The sequence below is a fragment of the Lissotriton helveticus genome, chromosome 4_1 (assembly GCF_964261635.1).
Source record: "Lissotriton helveticus chromosome 4_1, aLisHel1.1, whole genome shotgun sequence".
In the NCBI taxonomy this organism is placed as follows: domain Eukaryota; kingdom Metazoa; phylum Chordata; class Amphibia; order Caudata; family Salamandridae; genus Lissotriton; species Lissotriton helveticus.
The window spans coordinates 15,968,778-15,992,107 of record NC_136063.1 but is presented as its reverse complement, the minus strand read 5'-3'; the positions used below and the strand labels follow the sequence as shown (position 1 = coordinate 15,992,107).

Below are 23,330 nucleotides of genomic sequence, written 5' to 3'. Positions count from 1 at the left end.
GAATTTGAATGTGTTTCAGAGTTATGAAAAGGGTGTATAAGTGTGTGAGTATATGACAGAGAATGTAAGTGGTAATGTGTGTGAAATTGAATGTGTTTCAGAGTGTGTGAAAAGGATATTTTTGTGTGTGAGTATACGACTGAAAGAATGTAAGTGGTCGTGTGTGTGAAATTGAATATGTTTCAAAGTTATGAAAAGGATGTTTAAGTGTGTGAGTATATGAGTGAGAGAATGTAAGTGGTCATGTGTGTGAAATTTAATGTGCTTCAGAGTGTATGAAAAGGATGTTTTAGTGTGTGAGTATATGACTGATAGTATGTAAGTGGTCATGTGTGTGAAATTGAATGTGTTTCAGAGTGAAATAAAAGGGTGTTTAAGTGTGTGAGTATATGACTGAGAGAATGTAAGTAGTCATGTGTATAAAATTGAATGTGTTTCAGAGTGTATGAAAAGGGTGTTCAAGTGTGTGAGTATATGACTGAGAGAATGCAAGTGGTCATGTGTGTGAAATTGAATGTGTTTCAGAGTTAAGAAAAGGGTGTTCAACTGTGTGAGTATATGACTAAGAGAATGTAAGCGGTCATGCGTGTGCAATTGAATGTGTTTCGGAGTGTATGAAAAGGATGTTCAAATGTGTGAGTATATGACTGAGAGAATGTAAGTGGTCGTGTGCGCTAAATTTAATGTATTTCAGAGTTATGAAAAGGGTGTTTAAGTGTGTGAGTATATGACTGAGAGAATGTAAGTAGTCATGTGTGTGAAATTGAATGTGTTTCAGAGTGTATTAACCCCTTCGATGCTGGTGACGGAACCGTTCCGTCATCAGTTACGGCTGAGCTGTGCTGATGACGGAACGGTTCCGTCACGACCGTGCCCTGTTCTGGAATGTCCAGCACAGGGCGCGGCTAACGCGCGGCACGGAAGCGGTTAAAAGGATGTTTTAGTGTGTGAGTATATGACTGAGAGAATGTAAGTGGTTGTGTGTGTGAAATTGAATGTGTTTCAGAGTTATGAAAAGGGTGTTTAAGTGTGTGAGTATATGACTAAGAGAATGTAAGTGGTCATGTGTGCGAAATTTAATGTTTCAGAGTGTATGAAAAGGGTGTTTAAGTGTGTGAGTATATTACAGAGAATGTAAGTAGTCATGTTTATGAAATTGAATGTGTTTCAGAGTGTATGAAAAGGGTGTTCAAGTGTGTGAGTATATGACTGAGAGAATGTAAGTGGTTGTGGTGTGAATTTGAATGTGTTTCAGAGTCATGAAAAGGGTGTTTAACCCCTTTGGTGCTTGCGTCCGCTAATGGCCGACGCAAGCACTACCTACCTGGTGCTGCGCACGTCCATTGGACGTCATAAGGGAGGGAAGTAATTAAATGTCCGTTGCATCGCACCAGAGGTTTTTTACATTATTTTTACTGTGGGAGGTACGGAAAGCCTTCCGCGTCTTCCCCCGCCCCTCTCCCCCATCTGTGATGTCAGCGCGCCTTTCTGAATCTAGCAAGGACCCCATGATTGGTCCTAGTGCACCCCGGGCAAAGTTTGGCAGAGCTGGGCCCAGGCAGGCCATCTCACAGGGCCCTCCAGCAGAGGAGCAGCTCCTTCTGCGGCCCAGCAGGTACAACCAAGCACCCAAAACAGCACCCTGGCATGGCATCACAGCCACAATATTTATACTGGGTCTGTCTTTGTTCTGCCCTGGCACAGGGCTTAGGGAACCAGTTCCAACTGGTCTTGGGGGTACTTAAGCAATTAGTTTACAGGGCTTCCACCCTGCTTTGTAAGGTTAGAATCTGTCCTCAGACACACCACAGGATTGTGAAGCCAGCATTGAACCAGGCAGGCGCAGAAACATTCAGGGTCAGGGGCCTATACCTGCCGTGATCGTCGCCGCCTCTCAACCTAGGTCTGCAAGGAGTGGAGGCTTGCAGACCTAGGTTAAGAGGCGGCGATCACGGCAGTTATCATTCCTGGACCTAAAGGGTCCAGCTGCTCTCCCTCCTATGAGGCGCAGTTTACCTCATCATAGGAATCATTAAAACCTATCATTACAGACAGTGGAGTGTGAGTATTGATCACCCCACCAAGTGGAACGCTCTCACCCAAGTTTGGTAAGAGTAGAGCCCTTTATATTATGATCCTGATGAATGCCGCGGACCCAGTTGGGCCTACAGGCAGAAACATGTTGATCTCATATACAGCGGTGGGGGGACACTAATATCCCCACGGCACCGATCACCTTATTTTAAGCTACCATATGGATGTTGACGCTATTAAAATTAAGTAGACACCCATAATGGCCTTTTAATTCACTGCACATTTTCCTTTGGGCCCCCACTTAGTTTAGAAGTGCATCCCTGTCGTCAGGTGTATGCCCGCCCTCTATCAAACCAAGTTTTTAGAGGGCGAGGACTGGTCAATGATGAAGCATGACACCCGGTGGTGTGTGAGACCAGTCCTTCACTTTTTGTGAGATGCCAGCACTCACAAAATAACACCCCACTTACACTAGTAATACTTCTACTGGTAGCGGTTCATTGTGGTAAACAGTTCATGTTGGAGGCTGCCGTCTACCAGTACCCCGTGCCTCTGGTTCCCCTAGTCCAGATTTATCTGGTCATTGTGGTTACACCCTTTCCCTCCCTCCCCACTGCTGACTGTTATCCTGTTCCAACTCGCTCATATTTTGGCTTTGTTAATGTTCGTGTAATTACAGCATTGACAGAGGCACTGTGCATGGACCACTGAGTCTTTACAGAAGCTGCAGACTTGGACATTGTTCGCCTTGAGGGAGAGGTGGAAGGTACGCAGTGTACAGACGGAAGCCCATCAGTAGATGGAAGGCATGTACATCCTGTGCCACGGGACCCCTGCTGTGAAGGGAGGTACCAGGAGTCCTGCGTAATGATATAAGGAGTAAAGTACCTCCTTCTTTAAATTATAAGGACATTACTTGCCCAGAGGTACAGGTGAAAGGTATGCAGTGTAGAGATGGAAGCTCATCAATAGATGGAAGGTACATCCTGTGCCAAGATCACCTCTTCCACAAAGGGAGGATCCAGGAGTCCTGCGTAATGATATAAGGAATAAAGTACCCCCTTCTGTACATTAAAAGGACATTGCTCACCTAGAGGGACAGCCTGAAGTTCTGCAGTGTGGAGATGGAAGCCCATCAATAGATGGAAGACGGGTGCATCCTGTGCCAGGGGTGTCCCTGCCATGACGGAAGAAACCAGGAGTCCTGCATAATTATAATGGAGTTATTTTTGAGTGCCGTCTTACTTGAAATTAACAATTTGATTAATGCATGCAGAGTAAGCAGAAAGGGGAGGTTTCTCACAATATGCACATTAACAATTAGTGATACAGGGAGACCCACAGCTCCCAGTCACCCCGGTCTGCAGGTTGCAGGGTCAGGTCAAGAATATTTGAATATGGAAATAAATAAATATGTCTTGAGTTTGGATTTAGAGAGAAGGATATATTGGGCAATGACAGTGCAACCTGTTCTCTGTTCAACTCTTCAAAAATAGAAAAGGGCCCCTTCCAACCCTTGGCACAACAGAGTCCCGATAGGATAGAATCATTGTTGGATAACAGTGAATTACAGGGCTGTTTTTCACAGAGTTATTCTGAGTGATACCTTAGGCATGTGAAGCTCGAGTTCTCTATGATGTCACTCTGAACCCCAAGGTGAAAAACATCCCATTAATTCACTAATACTGCTCCCTTCACTACCCATACGCAGGGATATAAGCATGTTGTGTGGGACGTTGCCACTGGCTTGTTTGTAGGATGCCCCCTTTGCTGTCTGACTCATTCCATCAACCTTGGTGTGATTAAGCTGGTGCCTTCCAGAGCAGTGCCAGGGAGTACAAAGGGGCTTTTATTGTCTTCTTATCCATTCCTCATGGTCGTGTTATTCTTAAGGACTTGAGCCAAACTGAATCAAGGTGTCAACGGGTTCAGTTCAAGAAGACATACCTCTCCTGGATATTGTTTACACACATTTATTTGTGTCTAAGTTCACAGGACAAGATCTCAAACCTCTGAATATGTCTCAAAGCTCCAAGTTCCCTACACTTCAAGCATCAGTTATCCAAAACTAAACACAGGAAAGGGGCTTTACAGAGCTCAAATAATGTGGCTCACAAAATTAGGCCCCCCTCTAAAAGTCTTTGTCAAGTTCTTGCAGAAAACATAGAGGGACACAGAGACAACACACATCGCAGCAGTCATAAGACAGCCCTCAAACCTCCTCTGAGCCCATCGAGAGGTTCCCAGATATATACATGAGCCGCCTGTTGGACAAAGATTGACCACTCGTTGCCTAGAACTGACATCAATGGGTTCAACAGCAAGACCCATAGCAGCCCTATGTAATTCTTTTTTGGGATTTCACTTCATGCCTCAAATACTTCAGATCTTGTAGTGAGGAAATATCCCACAGAAGACTCATGTGCAGACGCATCATCCAAGGAGGTTTGGGAAGAGAAACCTAAACTGTAATCTCCTTACTTCATGTCCCACATCTTCACAATTGCCTAACGCTGGCAGACAATAATTATAAATAAGTCCATCGCTTCTCGCTCTACATCTTCACCATTGTATAATGCTGACAGCCCATAATCAGGAGAGTCCACCACTTCATGTAATATATCTTCACCCTTGCCTATTGAAATTTAGCAAATATACACTTTAAGCCTCATTATCAGTTTGGTGGAACCTCTTTGGGCAACTACACATTTTTGGTATGTTCGGGTAAGGCATTATTGTAGCCTCAATCCCCTGATCTGATAACTCTGGAACCACCAATACTAGACCTGAGACTAGTGAGGAGCCCCTGGATGGCTTCATACTTCACTGTAGGAGGACCTTAAAAGCTCTCCAGCTGCTTAAGATAACACTGGCTCCTTTACCACCCCTCCCTCCTCCAAACCAAGCAGAGCCAAGAAAACAGACCAAGTAGTACCGTAAGAGATCCTTGTGAGTGTGGATTACACAGAAGGACTTTGTCATTCATGTAATTCCCAACAATGCTCCCAGTGCCTCATCTTAGCTTCTACTTCCTTCCACTCCACTCCTCTCCACCTTACATCCCTAGGTGTACAATTGATTACGCTAAATTTAGTTCTTGCCTTCCCTTCCAAATTTAGCACTGATGGTCTTTTATTTGCCCGCTGAAAGTGGTTGAGGGGAGTATTTGATTTGATGTATTTATTGCACAGTTACTTAAAACAATGTGCAATATATCACACTTTAAAATACAAAAGATAGCTCTATTCTTTCAATAGCAAAACATAAAACAGTATAAAAGTTAACGAGTTAATTAAGTCTAAAAAGGTCTTATCACAGCGGTGTCACTTCTCTATTACTGATCGAGAGTCTTTTTGTGAAATTGTCTGATTCATCAGCTTTCTCAAGTCTAGAGCAAACTTCCTGCATTTATCTCCCAATTCTGGCCAGGTCCGTAGTTAATGTGCAGGGAATATGGCTGTAACTGCTTCTTTTGTCATTCCAACACCTTTACGTAACCATATAGGTTTTAGTAGCTTCCGCCGGGATTGTAAGAGGCCCGTGCAAAAGCACATCAAGGGGTCGATTAGGATGGCGGATGGACAAAGTACGTCCGCCATCCTGTCTGGGGCAGGTACCGTTCGCCACAAGGGCGGAGGAACCGTGCCCCCAATTAGGATGCACCCGCCACAGTGGCGGGTGCATCCCGCATTTTTACCATTGCGGCATAAAGCACCGGCCGCTGCAATGTGAAAAATGCATGTTGTGCGTTTCACAGCACAACATGACAGGCACCGCACGGTGCCTGCCATGTTGTGCTGTGAAACGCAGGGGGTACCATAGGTACCCCCCATGTGAACCCCCCACTCCCCCTTCACCCTGGGGGCCCACAACGGGCCCCAAATGCAGGAACCGTATGCCTTTTCATGGCAGCATTGCCGCCACGGAAAGGCTCCGCCACCATATTTGCGCTTTTCCGCCACGGTCGCAAGCCGACCGCGGCCGAAAAGCAGCGGACGGTCTTCCCGTCTGCCCTGGTCCCCCCCGCCATTGTCATATGGTGGGGGAAAAAGGTGGTGGACGGGCAAGGATGGCGGACGGATCGCCACTGCCTGCATGGCGGTGGCGATCCGTCCACCATCCTAATTGACCCCTAAATGTGGCAATGATTCTGTTTTGAAATCACATAGTCTACATTGAGTTTTATTTTCCAAGGTTTTTCAGCCTGGATTAAGCTCTTTTATTGGGAGCGATACCAGTCTAGCCCCCTGAATGTTTTTTAGGGCCTTTCTCCCAAGTGCTTGTTCAAGATAGGGCTGAAATTTATATTCCTTGTAGGTTGCTATCACCCCAGATTGGCTGGTATAAGTGGTGTTAGCCCTGTGTGTTGTGCAGTGTTTGAGGGTCCAGCCTCTGGCTGGTATAAGTGGTGTTAGTCCTGTGTGTGGTGCAGTGTTTTAGGGCCCAGCCTCTGTGTGTGGTTTGTGCTGTTAGCCCAGTGCATGATTGAGTGTCCCAGGTCACAGTCTCTGGCTGAGGTTTGTGGTGTTAGCCCTGTGTGTGGTGCAGTGTTTGAGGGCCCAGCCTCTGGCTGGTATAAGTGCTGTTAGCCCTGTGTGTGGTGCAGTGTTTGAGGGCCCAGCCTCTGGCTGGTATAAGTGGTGTTAGCCCTGTGTGTGGTGCAGTGTTTGAGGGCCCAGCCTCTGGCTGGTATAAGTGGTGTTAGCCCTGTGTGTGGTGCAGTGTTTGAGGGCCCAGCCTCTGGCTGGTATAAGTGGCGTTGGCCCTGTGTGTGGTGCAGTGTTCTAGGGCCCAGACTCTGGCTGGTATAAGTGGTGTTGGCCCTGTGTGTGGTGCAGTGTTCGAGGGCCCAGCCTCTGGCTGGTATAAGTGGTGTTAGCCCTGTGTGTGATGCAGTGTTTGAGGGCCCAGCCTCTGTGTGTGGTTTGTGCTGTTAGCCCTGTGTGCGGTGCAGTGTTTGAGGGCCCAGCCTCTGGCTGGTAAAAGTGGTGTTAGCCCTGTGTGTGGTGCAGTTTTTGAGGGCCCAGCCTCTGGCTGGTGTAAGTGGTGTTAGCCCTGTGTGTGGTGCAGTGTTTGAGGGTCCAGCCTATGGCTGGTATAAGTGGTGTTAGTCCTTTGTGTGGTGCAGTGTTTGAGGGCCCAGCCTCTGTGTGTGGTTTGTGCTGTTAGCCCAGTGCATGGTTGAGTCTCCCAGGTCACAGTCTCTGGCTGAGGTTTGTGGTGTTAGCCCTGTGTGTGGTGCAGTGTTTGAGGGCCCAGCCTCTGGCTGGTATAAGTGGTGATTTATTAAATCACTTTCTCTTGACAGTTGATAGCAATGTTTATTTATTGCCTTTTTAACCATTGGATATGATATGCCTTCCTGGCTCCAGTTTTGTATTGCCAGGCCCAAAACGTCTACAGTTTCCTGCAGATACGCCTGCCATGGATTGGGTGAACCATCATAAATGGGTTTTAGCCTGCTCTCCAATCTCCCTCCGGCGCTCTAAGTACAGAAAAGTAATATTTTGCATGCGCTCCTAGACATTCGTTGCTCTGGTGCACCAGGCCAAATTCTAGGCGAATCCCGCTGTTGCGTGTGTATTTCGGTAGTTTGAAAGCACGTTTATATGCACGGCACTGTGCTTTATCCATCATTGTGCTCATTTTGCCTGGGAAGGCCGGGTGGGCGTATCCCGCCACTGCCCTTATTTTTGCTTGTAATACCTTTCTAATTGGAGTGTTAGTGGACCTGTGCATTTTCTCTTGTAGTTTGCACACAGCGTATATTGTTGATTCCACCTTGGATTCCATTTTATGTAAGTGCATATTAGCTTTTCCTGCATCGCTCAACCAACACCCAAGGTAGTTGTAGAACTTTGAGACCATTACTGCCTCCTTTACCACATGCCATTTTAGGAATGTTTTTCTTTTGCAATTCCCAAAGATCACAACTTTGGTCTTTTCTGCGTTTATCTTTAATTCATTGTTCAGATTGTATTCGTTTAGAGCATTAAGGGCCTTTTGTAAACCTGTTTTTGCGTGGTCCATCACCACACGTTCATCCGTGTATTGTAGGATTTGAATTTTGCTACCCCCCCAATTTTTGGGACTGCTAGATTTGCACTTTGTATCGTCTTGCCCAGGTCTGCAGTATATAAATTAAAAAGGGTTGGTGCTAGTACGCAACCCTGTTTTAAGCCCTGATTTGTAAAGCATATTTTTGTTGTGATGTTGTTTACCAGTTTAACTCTGTATTGCAATATAGAGATATAATTGCATTAAGGATGTCAGAAGGAATTTGCCAGTTACGCAATTTAGACCAAAGCTTGTCACGTGGTACTCCATCAAACGCTGCTGAATAGAAGCAAGCATAGGCTGGTTTCTTTTCCCTGCGATCGGCTTGCTGACCCAAATAGGATATTGCCGTAATGTTGTCAATAGTCGAACAACCTTTGCGAAACCCTGTTTGATAGAAAGGTAAAATATCATTTTCTTTGACCCATCTGGTTAATTCTGTCAGCAGGGTATTTTCATAGGCTTTCCCTTCGCTATCCAGCAGGGCTATGATTCTATAGTTGTTTGGCTCTGTATTATCGCCCTTCTTGAAAATGGGTTGTAGGATTGACCCGTGCCAAGAGTCTGGCACCTTGCCGTGTAGTCGGCATTCGGTAAATAGGCTGGATAGGACTCTCTCCCAATAATTTATGTCTTCCTTGAACATCGCAGCCGGGAGACCGTTGGGTCCTGGTGTCCCGTCTTTCCATATCTTTTTTTATCACATTTTCCACCGCCCTTACTTCCTGGTCTTTAAGCATGGCTATGTTTGTGGAGTTTATGGATTCTGCATTGTTGTTAGTAAACTCTGTTTGCATTATGGCGCTTCCACATTTAATACTTTCTTCCTTATCCGCGTATGTTGCATCTACGTGCCTTACCCATGCATCTGCGTGAACGGCATTACTCCGGACTACTCTATTGTTATCCAGCTTTTCTATATATTGCCCGAGTTTTCGTTGTTTATAGGGATTTGTTAATTCACGGATTTTAATCCACTCTTCTTCAAGCCTGTTTTGCTTGATTGTCCAAAGCAGTTGTTTCTGTGCTTTGTGTAGTTTGTTGTACTTTTCCAGTGTGTTTTTCGAGCCAGCGATCTTATATGCTCTTTTTGCCCTTCTTAAATTCCGAGTTATGTCTGCCAATTGATTATTATTGCCCGTGGGTTGTGAAGGCTTCTTCCCCTTAGAATTGGGCTCAGCTGTCTTCAGGCATATTTTCAGATTGTTTGTCCACTTTGTCAAATTTTCCCTATTGGGCCCTGTGCCTGTGTTGTTACCTGTTTGTTCTTGTTTTTCTTTCCAATATTTCAGAGCCGTCACCTGATGTGTGTTCCATTTTATTCGCCTCACCAGGGCGTGTTCTTCGGCGCCTGTAGATTGAAAGACCGCTATAGTTCTTTCCCGTTCTTTAATAGTGGCATTAAGTTCAACCAGGAGTAATGCATGATCGCTTGTGTCATCCGTTTTTATTTCGAAATCTTCAATTTTCGGGGCTTGCTGGTCGCATAGAAAAATATAATCAATTGTGGAGCTGTTCTTAAATGTGGTTCTCCTTTGATTGTTTAGGTTCAGCTTTTTTTCGCAAGTGCTCAGCTGAGGTTAATTCGTATTCTAGTAAAAAGTTATTGAAAATTCTCTCAGCGCTGGTTAGGTGATTCCTTTCAGACTGTTTTATTCCTAAATGGTGTAAATTAAAGTCACCCACCAGCAGTTTCGCCGGAGACCGATAAAAGGATAGGATTTCCTGCAACGTTGTAATCACATATTGTGTAACCTTTAATTTCCATTGGACTGGTGTATTTAAATATACATTGATTAAAAGAAAAGAGGCAATGTTGTCCTTGGCACTTTTTCCTTCTATTAGCAGTGCTTGTAACATATTCAAATTAGTGTTAATATTCCTGACAGTAAATTGTTTTGCGTGTTTGACATAGACCGAGATTCCACCTGATGGTCTTCCATAATGATTATGTTTGGTGGCGAGTTGGTGGAAGCCCGCGTACCCTTCCAAGTGAACTGGTTTGGTTGCCCAGGTTTCTTGTAGGCATACAATATCGCACTCTAGCAATTTATTTTTTGCTGTCACTTGTCTAAGGGTTTTTAGTAAGCCAGCCACATTCCAGGAGACAAGTTTGAGACTTTGGTATGTTTTTTGACCTGGTTTACTAGTGTTTCCCTCTTTTGGCAAGTTTGTTCTGGATATGGAATTAAGATCCCCTGAAAAGTCGCCATGTACTCTTTAGCGTCAGGTATGACGAGAGGAACTCTGAGTGTCATTGTAATTCCTATTATGATTCTCCCTCCATGGTGTTTTTTGAGGTGCTTCTTCTTTTATTATTGAGTGGAGTAAACACTTCAAGATTATACCTACAATGTAGTCATGCTTAAAAGACCACTGACTCCGAATTCCAGTTGATGGATTTTATTAAAAGGCCAAAAATAATTGTATGTAAATACATCTGAGAATCAGCAAACACAGGTACATAAAAATCAATAAAGAGGCGAACCTACAAATATAATTAATTCGGCACAGAAGACATAATATGACAATTTCCAGAATTAAAATACAGGATTGAGGCTGAGTCTAACTCCTTATTCATCAGGAAGGAAAGCATGAATTATATTTCCCTACACTGTTCTCATCAGGATTCCTAGCTGACTCCCCTAAATTCCTTCCCAAAGCTGTCAGCACGTGTAGATTTCCTAAGAAGTACTCACGTCAAATGAGTCAAAATAGCTTAAGGCTATGGAGCTCACTCTTAAGATGCTTTTTCTCCTCTGAAAATGTAGAAGTCTGATTTTCTGTCCCTGTGCATCATACAAAAAGACCAGACTCAGCCCCCGTAAATGTATCACATGACAGATTGTTCCACTTGCAAAGTTCCCCTGTAGCTTTCCATTAATTCTTCCATTAAGTTCTTCTTGCCTTCAGTGGCCTTGAATTTCAGATAGGCAAGTCACGGAAGGTATCCTCCCTTCCCACTTTCCAGACTCTTCAAAGACATTCTGGTTATCTGCTTAAACTAAGAATAACGAGGTCGAATTCCAGTACCTGCAGTGGGATGAAAGCATACTGTCCTGGCACAAACACAATATTCATTTAAGGGGGAATGAAATTAGACCCTCCGGAGGGGGAAACATGGCGGCAGCCGGCTGAGCTGCTGCAGCGTCCCGTAACCGAGCTCCAACCTTGAGCCGCCCCAATTTCGCTTTGGGCCATCTCTTCGTGAAAATCCGTGAGATATGGTCACGAAATAAGCAGTAAGGAGAGGGGGGCCATTAGAAAATGCCTTTTCACAATTTTTAGCCCACGCACTGGTGCCTCGCCGGTTTTGCGGTAAGATCGTAGCGTTTCCTAGCGTTTTCTTCTATCTGCCTGCCTGCCTTCCCAAAGTCAGTGTAGTCTTTCTTCCGCCTCCATGACTGTAGGGCTCTCCCTGTTTGAAGCTGGACTTGGAGTAGCGCTGCAGCACTATCTTTTACGGGACCCAGCGCTGGCGTCTCCAACTTTACTTTCAGGTCAGTGCTCCTTTTCATGGGGCTTGCGGTTGTGGGCGGCGGCCGTGCTGGAGCTCAGGAGAGGGAGAAGGGCACGGAGTCTCGTGCGCGACTCCTGTAGTAGGCTTGGCAGTACTAGCGGTGTCGGCCGCGACTCGGAGCCATAGAAGGAGAACCAAGGCAGCTCAGGTAGCATACATCGCGACAGTGGAGGGGGTAGAGGGTTTGGAGGAGAATAGCTTGCTTGAGACCAGCGAGGAAGTGGGTACTGCACGTAATCCTGCGGCATCTGAGGCAGTTTCTTCTGCGTTAGTAATATCTGTCCCCCCTTAGTTTCACTCTCCCCAAAATAAAAATAAACGTGGGCGAAAAAAGAAAGTGGTGCCTGGGAAGACAGCCCCTTTAGAGCCTCGTCTAGAAGTGTCTGTGGATCCCTCAGTAAAGAAGAGACTTTCATCCTACCTATCTGCAGAAGTAAAATCTAAGCAAACAAGGTCTTCTAAGGCTGCAAAAAATCTTAAGGCTGTCCTTAGTCTTGGCTCCAAAATCACTCCATCGTTACGCTCTTATTTCAAAGCAGTTCCACAGGTGATGGATCTTTCGGTGGTTTGTGCAATGTCCTCTGTCGACCCATCAGTCTCTGCCTTGTTGCCGGTCTCTCTGGACCCTGCGTCTAATCTATCCGGCGCTGTTGTTGTTGACCTAGTACTATTGTCATCATCTAGCATTTCTGTGTCTACTGCGATCCCTTGCTGCGCTGAATCGGCTTCCCTTGTCTCCTCTGAATCAGTAATTGGATAACCTAAGGAGTTGGTCCCATCACCTGCGAGTATACCTCTGCTTGGATCATCTTTTGGGGCCGTGGAATCTGTTAGTGGTCTACCCGCCATTGATGAAGGGATAGTAGCTGAGGCTGGGATCTCTGCAGATACAGGGGGGACCTTAAGTTCAGGTGTAATGGAGTTGGGAGTTTAAGGGGAGTCTCAAGAAGGCAGCCCTAGCATCCCCCCTAAGTCAACTGTGGATGCTAGTGATTCTGGCGTGGATTCTGGGATCACTGCCGCTTCCCTGCTTGCTATGTTCTCCTCTTTATCAATGGATATAAAGAAAGGTTTCAACGAGTCCTCTGCAAATCAGGCCGAGATTAGAACTTATTGCGTATCTTTGGATAACAAGATCGAAGGCCTTACATCAAGAACAGGGGTCTTGGAGGAAACAGTAGCTGTTCTTTCGACCCACTTGGACCAGGCGCAAGAAGATATTGTTAAATTAAGACGAGGCGATTTAGCCTTGAGCGAAAGGATGGAAACGTTGGAAAATAATGCAAGATGTAGTAATATCCGCATCCTTAATGTTCCTGAAGGCTCAGATGGGTCAGACATTAAACAATTTATCACCGCATTATTGAAGGACTCCCTATGTTTAGATTATTCATTAGAGAACTTGGCAATTGACATCCAACGGGTTCATAGAGACCCTTTTAAGCGAAATCTCCAAAGGTCCAAACCCCGCAAGATTATTGTAAACTTCCACACGTACTCTATTAAGTAGCAGATCCTTAACCTGGCTGTAAAACAAAAGTCATTGGCCGGGAAGGGCTTTAACTTCCTTATTAGGTCAGATCTCTCCATAGTTACCTTGGAGAAACAGTGGGAGTTTGGGAGGCGGCTAGAAGCATTCAGGAAACTGGGAGCAACTGCCCAACTAATGTTTCCCGCTGCCTTAAAAATCATGCACAATAACAGAATGTTTAATATTAGATCTGTGCAGGCAGCTGATGATTTACTATTAGATTTGGGCAATAAAGGTGATAAGGGCAATAAGGGCTGTGATGAATAAGACACTACTTAGTAGGCTTCCTCTTTTCTTATTTTTTTCACCTTTCTCTTCTTCTCCTCCACTAATATAATTTTGATGAGAGAGAGTGGTGAAGAAAGGGAGGGAGAAGTGGAGAGGTGGTGAGAATTGAAAAAAAAAACACACAAAAAAGGGTTAATATCCCCAAAAAATATATGTATAACAAAAGAAGGAAAATTTACATATTATACAAGGTGTACATAAAAAGGAGTGTTTTTTAAAAGAAGAAAAAGAAAATAAAAAAATTAAGAAGGGAAAAATAAAAAATAAAAAAGGGAAAAAAAAATCCCTCCCTCCTAAATTTACCCTTGTTTAACTTTTTTTTACCCTTCGCTTAGCTTTTGGTAGATTTCCCCTTATCCCTTTTCACTCGCTTTTCATGCAAGTGGTTATGACTGATCTCTTACCCTCTTTACTGAACATATGGTCAACCATAGTAATTCTGTTTTTTTGACATGGGGTGTTTCGGGGGAGGGGGGGCTCGACGAGGGGTGCTATCTACTGGACTTGATCCAGTTAGATAAAGCAAAGGTTTACCATTGGGTGGGTGGGGGGGTTGCGAGGGCACGGGGGTAGGTGTGGGGTTGGCTTTTGGGTAGGTTTTTGGGAGAAATTTAAAAATGTCCTCATTTTCCAATTGATTTTTTGGGGGTTTTGTATTAAACAGGTAATGTATAGTGACCTTTGGTTCAGATAAGTCAGCATATTGTCACTCTTCTTCTTTTATTTGGGCAGTTGAGCTGCGTTTGGGACATTGAATATGGCTAGTATAAAGTATATCTCGTAGAATGTCAATGGCCTCTGCACTAAACCAAGGGCTGATAAAATTATGCAGTATCTAAGAGACTCTGATGCACAAGTCATTATACTCCAGGAGACTCATTTAATCCAGACTGAAATGCTGGCTTTAGTCAAGAGGAACAGGTGGATTGATTTTTTGATCTCAACTTCTCAAACTATGAACATTAGAGGAGTGTCTCTTATCTTTAAGAAACAACTGAAAGCCAGGTTGGTTTCTCAAATGGTTGACCCAGGTGGCAGATGGGCCTTAGCCTCGGTCATTGTAGCTGGAGCCCAGCTCACAATTCTAGGTTACTATGGGCCAAACCAAGATCACCCCTCAACTCTCGAGATTATTTTTTCACACTTACTTTCCTTTCCTGAACCAGTTATCCTGGCAGGAGACTTTAATATAGTATAAGATCCTGTCTTAGATAAATCTCCATATAGCCGTCCCCAAGTCCATTCTAAAACTAGGACTTTTTTGCTCAGTTCAATGAAGCAATATGGATATGTTGATATTTGGAGAGTAAGGTCAGGTGTGAAACAGGGTATCTCCTTCCGGAACTATAAACACCATCATCAGTCCAGAATTGATTATGTATTAATCAATTAAAGATTGGTAGCTTCTGTTAAGAGTATTTTATATCTTCCCCTACACCTATCTGCCCATTCAGCGGTCTGTATGGATCTTGTGGGGCCTATTAAAACTACCCCCAGGAGTTGGTCCTTTGATCGCTCCTTACTCTCTGATCCAGATGACATCTTGTTTCTTAAAACTGAAACACACCATTTTATGAGGGTTAACATCGGCTCGGCAGCTCCTGGAGTGGTTTGGGACTCCTTCAAGGCTGTTTTGAGGGGGCTTATCACGGGCAAGGTAACATATCGGAGGAAACAACATAAATAGAAAGTCACCTCTATTGAGGCAAACATAACAAAAATACAAACAGATATTGATGCTAACCATTCTGCACCTGACTCCCTGTTGAACCCCCTCCATAACCAACTTCTAGTTCTGAAGGGACGATTGGGCTCAGTTCTGAATCAAAGAATTCAGCAGAAGTGGGAGGCTAGTAAGTTAGCCCACTTTCAGTATGGTGAGGGGGCAGGAAAATTATTGGCCTGGAAGACCAAAGTAGATCAGGTCCGTAACAATATAGACTCAATTAGTGTCAATGACACTATACTTTCTTCAGATGAAGATATTAGACGGGCCTTCTGTGGGTTCTTCCAATCAATCTACCATGAGGATAAGATCGATCCAGAGCTCATTGAGGGTTGGTTGAGTGGTATTCCACTCCCGGCACTCTCTGCTGAACAGTAAACATTTTTGGATAGTGATATCTCCGAAGAAGAGGTCAAAATGGCCATTCAAAATAGTAAGAAGGGGAAGGCAGCAGGTCCCGATGGGCTCCCTGCCGAAATCTATAGAGCCCTGGAACAAGAAATTGTGTCCTTCCTCACCATTTTGTTTAATCATATACTGGTGGATGGCCAGCGTCCCCCTTTATCTTGGGATAGTGCCTCTTGCGGATCTTACAGACCGATTTCCATTCTGAACGTAGATTACAAAATATTTACTACAGTTCTCGCAAAAAGATTGGCATTGGTGGCACCGGATGTTTTACACTACGATCAAAAGGGTTTCGTAAAGGGACGCCAATTATATGAACTTACATATGACCTAATAGGGGCAATTGACATGGCATCGGCCGAGGCCCTTCCTCTTGCTGTCCTCACGTTGGATGCAACTAAGGCCTTCGACAGAGTCAATTGGTTGTATCTGTCGAGGGCCTTGGCAAAATTCGGTGTGGGTCAAGGGTTTCGGCGAGCTGTTAGTCTTTTACATCAAAGCCCCACGGCGCGTGTTTTGGTTAACGGAGATCTATCAGACCCCTTCAACATCTCAAGGGGGACACGGCAGGGCTGCCCACTCTCCCCTCTCCTATTTGATTTGTATATTGAACCCTTCGCCCAACGGCTGAGGGGGGGATATTGATATTAAACCTTTTAGTTATAGGGGATGAGAGAGGAAAGTGGCCCTATATGCGGATGATGTCCTCATTTCTTCATCCGAGGTTCATACTGTACTTTCCTGCAGTTTTTAAAGCTGCTCTGGAATTTGGGGGAGTCTTGGGCTACGAGATTAATGCTGCAAAAACTGAGATGATTGTTTGGAATGATGATGAGGGGGTTAGTAATATTCAATCTGGTTCCAGTATGCGCTATCTTGGTCTTAACACTGTGGAAGACATTAATCAAATTGCCTCATTACATTTTTCAACTGTTGCAAAAGATTGCCGTAAGATTATGAATGCTTGGTCTCATCTTCCTCTTTCTTTAATAGGGAGAGTTAATTTCATTAAAATGTCTATTTTACCTCAGGTCTCCTTTTTATTTAATACTATCCCGTTATATTTTGAGCCATCTTAGTTAGTAAAATTACAGGCAGAAATTACATCTTTTATTTGGAACAAGCATCTTCCAAGGATTGCCTGGAAGAAACTCAGGCGACGTAGGGAGAAGGGCGGGTTGGCAGCTCCAGATCTTCAAATGTACGCATGGGCGTTTCAGATGTCTCATGCACGCATGCTGTTAAAGGTGCCTTCGGAATATGGGGTAGGGACTTTATATTCTGCCTTGCTCATGGGGGAAGGAGTTAACCAATCAGGCTTCTTATTTAAATTTGAAACCCCAAGTTTTTCAAGAAGATTAAACTAAAGGTTCTGAAGGGGATGGCTAAAACCTGGTCGGAATTAACAAGAGCTATTAGGTTGGGGTATTTTAGCAGCAGAACACCCCTCTGGGACCTTCCCGAAAGCCCTGTTTGGTTGGGAGATAGCCTGGCAATCTCACTAAAGGATGCAGGGTTGGAGGTTTGGGGTGATCTGTTTTTGGAGGGAGAATTACTTTCATGGGACTATTTTAAGATTAAGATCGGTCCAAACTTTGCTAGATTCAAGTACAAAGAAATTAGACAGAATAAATTTCCCCTTGGTGGTCATAGTCAGTTAATAACTCGCCTAATAGATAATCCTGTTGCTAAGAAAGAAATTTCCTTGTGGTACAATCTTATCTTGGATGAAGTGGATGGCGAATTTCGGCAACCTGACCAGCTGTGGGGTTCTCTCACTGTCAATTGTAATATACAAGATACAAGACCTCTGGACCTCCTCATGTAAACTGTTATGGGATATTGTCAAATCTGCAGGGCTTCGTAGGAGCCATCTTTTTACCCTACATAGAGCGTATTATTCTCCCCTTAGGCTTTCAAAAATTTCTGAAGGGAAGTCTGTAGCTTGTGCTAAGTGTGGCCTGGTAGCTGCTTCAGATGCCCATATGTTCTTTGAATGTCCCCACCTGGCCCCATTTTGGAATGCGATTAGTTACATTCTAACTAAATCTTTGGGCCCTCAAATAACCCTTGATCTTCCATTAGGGATCTTTGGAATTGCGGAAGGAGTCCAAAATCCAGCAAAAAGTTTCATCTTATACTCCATTCTACTGGCCAGAAGGGAGATCTGCAAAAAATGGAAAGACTCTCTCCCCCCTACTCTTAATGACTGGTACGCATCAGTTTTGCAGGTCTCTAAGCTAGATCTGGCTAGGGCCGGCAGTCAAAGTAAAAAGGCATTCTGGCACCTTTTGATCTGGGAACATTAAGAGATCCGTTTTTTTTTTTCCCCCGGGTCCGATGATTACGCTACTGTGGCTTATGTTACGCCTAGAGCCGCTCTCCGGTACAAACCCCGGTTCCTATCGGCTGTAGTTTCCACCGATCTTCCACTCTTTTATGGTTTCTCTTGTTAGGTGGAAGAGGTGTGGCGCCGCGGCCAGGGCGACTGACGCTGGAATCTGGGGACCACGGTTCGATCCCCGGCTCCGGCGGCAGGTCAGCCCAGCACCATGTGACTCTGGGCAATAGCTCGCTTAATCTTCCCGACGGCCCCCCAGCGCCTAGAGACCCTTACGGGTGATTGTGCGCTTTACAAATGTGGACTTTACTTTACTTTACTTAGGTCTTGCACCAAGGGGTGGTCGCCACTGCTAAGGGAGGATGTTTTTCCATCATACTTATTCCCTACCAGTGCATAACTGGGACAGCATGCCGTAACCCCAATGGATGGCTTAACTGGAAACCATGGTGGTAAATGAGGACAAAATAAGAAAAGAATATTCATATAATTAATTCTTTCTTTAGCAACCAAGGATTTAGAAACTATCAACAACTTGTAGCTTTGGGCTTATATTGCAGGCAACTTAAACACACACAGTTACATTTATATGAATATTATGTCACCCTACACATTATGCATACAGGAATGATTGTGTCTCTAATACATGTATATTCTATTTAAGGTGCACATTACATTTCTATGCTTGAGATGTTGAATAGATACATTTAATAAACATAATACACTGCAAACGATAAAAATATGTGTAAGTGCGCTTGCACCCTGAGTATAATGCACCCACATAGTTTAGAGTGCTGTAAGCGCTCTATCACAATGAAGTCCTACACGCTCTTTTCACACTCCTTTGACTTCAGCTCATAATTGCATGGTACTAGTGCTACATTTCCACGCAGTAACATTGATTTCACATGCATATTGACCACTGCACCTGTACCGTGCATCTTGTAGTCAAGCCCTAAGTAACAATTATATGGGCCACATATGTGTCAGATGTAAATCGAGAATTCTGCAAAACAGTTGAAGGGTGTTGGGCGGTTCTGTGGAAACAAATTACTAATGCAAATAATACAAGTTGTACATTAGAAAGGAAATCATATGGGACAGGAGACCATCAGTAAATGTATAAAGGGCAAAGAGGACACAGCGTGTCATGCAGTGAAGTTCCTCTGCCGCAGAAGCATCCTTTTAAGTATTGTCGATAATTGTGAGGGTGAAAAGCAATCATGAACGGTGATGAAGCTAGTGTGTCGCCAGGTGTAGCCCCTATTGTGAGAGAAAGGAGACATTGGGGTGGAGGAGTACAGTATTAACAGAGAAGAGCTTTGGGGGATGGCTTGGAGGACTAGGAGAAGGCTGCAAGAAGAAAACAAGGAATCCAGATGGAAAAGCAGTAACTCAACTACAATGTACCCACACCCAGATGGACTAGGTGAGCAAAGAAGAGCAGGTTTAAGAGTGAAAGGCAGACGCATACACTACTATTGTGGAGAGTGATAGAATGGCCATGATGAATGATCTACCTAATATTAAAACAACCGAAACGTTAGAAGCGAGGTATTCACAGGTAGGAGTGAATTGAACTTTGACTTAGGACTGATGTATACGCTTTACCATACTCATCATGTAAGGACAGTCTACTCACCACACAAGCAATTACGATGCTGCAGTCACAGTGTAGGTCACGCTACTGCAACAGAAAAATAAACATTGCATTAGTACTCAGATAGAACAGGAGCAACAGCAGTGAAGAGGGCACAATGCAGATCAATCACCAAGCATATTGAAAAGACACAAACAAGACTTTAATGACCTCCTACAAAATTGTTTATATGAAGAAAACATATATTGTCAACCAAACATGTGAAAATAAGGAGGCTCGTCAGATGGCAATTTTAAAATAGAAGACTGATGTTAGTGCCATTCAAGAAAAAAAAAGAAACACACACCTATCTCCCTAACAAATACAAATTAATCAAAAACTTTTTGTTACTGTTTGTAACCAGACAAAAACGCTCTCTAGGTATTTTAGCAATCTGCACCTCAGGTGGAAATGCCTTAGGTTTCCTTTGAATGGTTGACCTATGAAATATTTTATGCATTAATGTGGTAACTTATACCAACAATAAAAGGTCACAATGCTGCTAGAAGCCCTCACCTGGGAAGAGCTTTTAGGATGTATTTACTCAAGAGGTGTGCATTACATCAGCTCACAAAGTCTGTTCTGCAGAAGGGCTGTCTCAGGAGCAAAATAATCACTGTGAGGGTCTTCAGTTTTTTTACCCTGTGGGCGGTTTAGGTAGCCGCTGACCCCGCCCCTTTCTGTAGTATAAAAAGCCCTGTCCTTAGCAGTGGATGTGTAGAAGACAAGCCCAGCTGCTCCAGCCCACACTTTGCCACCCAACCTACTGCAGTTCACAATGAGGAGTGAGCTTACAGCCGCGGTCCTGCTCTGCGCACTCCTTGCTGGAGGTAAGAGGACTCATTCATTCATTCATTTCCCCCACATTAGTCCAATAGCTCCACAGGGACAAAGTAATGATTCAGTGCTGTCTGAGAAGCTCTTGAGACAGCCAGACAGGTTAGGGCTTCCCTCTCATCGCCTTACTGAAACTTTAAACCTGTACCTCTCATTCATACCCCACTTCAAGTTAATGGCGAGTCCTACCTTTGGCATCCAAAAGGCTCTTTTCAAATTTAAAGCCACATCCTTTATATTATGTGAGGGAGAGTCTTTACCCTTGATATGTGCTATGGCTGAGCTCCCACAGAGCCAAACTAATATAGCTCCAAGAGGTGAACTGGCTTCAGTGAGGAGTTCAAGCTTACTCTTGTTACTCAGGATTTCTGAAGCCCCTTAGGATCACACATATTGGCCTTGCATGACTTGATAAGTCACATTTTAAGGGTTATGTTGCTTTTGCGCCATGCAACGTGGTGCAAAAGCAACACAACCCTTGATAAATATGTGCTGTAACTCTTTATGCCAGGATACCGTCGCTGGAGACCCCCCAGCACTGCATAGACTTGCATGCCCCTTCCTTGGCCAACAGGGAGGGTCCTTCTTGAATGGCACCTCAGACTGATCTGAGCCTGCGTCAGTGGTGTCTAGTTAACATTTAGGTTCCCGCTTGGAGTAGTTCCCCCTTCATGTCAGCACCTCAGAGTTTGCCTGACATGTAGGTGTTGTAGTTTGTCTTGTTGGTGATTTGTGGTTGATGGGGGCTTAGATCACCTGTTAAAAGTTAATAGTCAGAAAATCTCAGTGTAGGATCTATTAGGACTCTCTGTCTTATGCTAGGTGACCGGTCAAGCATATTGTTTGATCCCCATGGGTAGCATTTGTGGACTGCTGACCAGTTGTTCACCCATCACCCTCCTTTCTCTTCCACTCAGACACAATATTTCCCCTCCTGCCTCTTTGCTATCTCTTCCATGCTGCCCAACTCCATTCTCACCTGTGAGGCTGGGTGGGTAGAATCAATATTTAAAGTGCAAACATCTGCATGGCTTGAAATCTTTTCAGACTTCTCTTTCCTATATATATTTGGACATGCCTAATCTGCCAAAATCTATCTGGGTAAATAGTGGGGGTGTAGTTGTTATCACACAGCTTTTAATTCAAGATAAAAATGTTCCACCCTGTTTGTAATTAGTGCCACAGGCAGTGTGCTATTTATCACTCATTATTCAGGGCTCTAGGGGTCTAATCTACAGCACCTTTAAAAATCTGTTCCTAACAATGGGCAAAAAAATGCAGTATTTGATGCATTCAGCAACAAAATCTATATATTTGGGTATTCTTCATGCATCGGCCACCTGTCAAATTCCAGCAAGGTTGAAGTGTTGAATTACAGTGGAGTGTGTGGGGTTCGAAAGTCAGGGCTGATTTCAAGTGAAGGCACTCTAGGCCTCATTTACTTATTTTTGGCACAGCGTGGCGCTTCTAACTTTCCTGCCATTGGGAGCAGGGCTTTCAGCTATGATCCCAAACTCACCAGACACCTTAGTGACAATGATTGTTGTCAAAAGATATGGTCCATGGAGGTGTCCACTGATGTCCCACTGACACCTCTCAGGAAGATACAGCCCTTGTGGGTCAGACCTTGGACACCTTCATTTCTTTACCTATGATTCTTTGTTGAATCGTTACAGTGGGAATATGTAATAGTTTCTGCTTTGTAACGAAGGACTTCGTAAATGTCCTTTTTTAAGATATGTTTAATATTACAATAAAAACATTATGTACAGAAATCTAGAAAATAAGGACTATATTTCGTTTCAGTAAATTGCCTAGTTTGTGAGAAGTGTTTCTCTGTGGGCACTACCATCTGCTCCGGAATTTATAGACTTTGCCCCGCTGATGTCACTCACTGCGTGCAAGGTCTCGAGAACTCTACAAGAGGTAAGTGTCAAAGCCAAAGAATGGATTTGTGAAATGTGAATGGAGTGGCACCCTTCAAGCCATGCATGGCTCTACCCAAAGCTTTAGTGTGATCTTCAGCATGCTCTGCTGCTTATCTGTGTCCCCCCTGGTGGTGATTGGTTAATATGCACTCTGTGGTTGAAATCTCTCCTTTACCGCCACAGTTCTCTCATTACCTCAGGGTCAGGTATTTACTGCACATGGTAAATACCTCCTATTTTGAGTATTCGATAAGAAAAGGCATACCATCTGTATACCTCAAAAAGCCACCATCACTGTGATGGCCGTAATTCCTAATGGGTCTTGAATTGTGACCTATCTCATTATTATTCATGCAGTAGGTCTCTTTGTGACCCACTAGGAATCACTAAGTAAAAAATAAACCTTTAATACATTAAGAATGGTGATTACCATATAACGATTTGACAAAAAACATTGTTTGGAAATTATTGTTCTTAATGTTCCTACACCAGGCCTTTGGAATCTTTCCCTGTTGCAGTTCCACTACTCCACCACTAGGATGCACACAGCTCTGTCAATACACCTCATCCCTTTCCTGCAGCAGCAGCTCTGCTACTTCACCCCCGGGTCACACACAGCTCTGCCGATGCATCACATACCTGCCCTACAGCTGCAGCTCAGCTACTCCACCACCGGGACACTCCAAGCTCTGTCTGTGCATCTCATTCCTTTCCAGCAGCTCTGCTACTCCACCACCGGGACACATGCAGCTCTGTCCATGCATCTCATTCCTTTCCAGCAGCAGCAGCTCTGCTACTCCACCACCGGGACACTCGAAGCTCTGTCTGTGTATCTCATTCCTTTCCAGCAGTAGCAGCTCTGCTACTCCACCACCGGGACACATGCAGCTCCGCTAATGCATCTCATCCCTTTCCAGCAGCAGCAGCAGCTCTGCTACTCCACCACAGGGACACTCACAGCTCTGCTAATGCATCTCATGCGTTCCCTCCAGAAGCAGCTGATTACACTAAGTTTGGGTTC

General features: G+C 44.4%; 1 protein-coding gene and 1 pseudogene across 3 annotated transcripts in view; one reads left to right on the top strand and one right to left on the bottom strand.

The window, feature by feature from the left end:
* Positions 1-23,330, bottom strand: part of LOC144828284 (uncharacterized) — a 210,623-nt gene that overhangs the window by 76,544 nt on the left and 110,749 nt on the right. The window contains exons 2-3 of one of the 2 annotated variants that reach the window (XM_078686366.1): positions 19,548-19,592; positions 3,125-3,238 (exon numbers count right to left, since the gene is read on the bottom strand). The gene's annotated coding sequence lies outside the window, so the exon portion shown is untranslated. The remainder of the gene's footprint in view (positions 1-3,124; positions 3,239-19,547; positions 19,593-23,330) is intronic. The other variant, XM_078686365.1, reaches the window with a different exon arrangement.
* Positions 20,323-23,330, top strand: part of LOC144827821 (uncharacterized) — a 92,491-nt pseudogene continuing 89,483 nt past the window's right edge. Inside the window, exons 1-2 of the transcript XR_013610394.1 lie at positions 20,323-20,374; positions 22,188-22,311. The product of XR_013610394.1 is annotated as an uncharacterized LOC144827821 (transcript). The remainder of the gene's footprint in view (positions 20,375-22,187; positions 22,312-23,330) is intronic.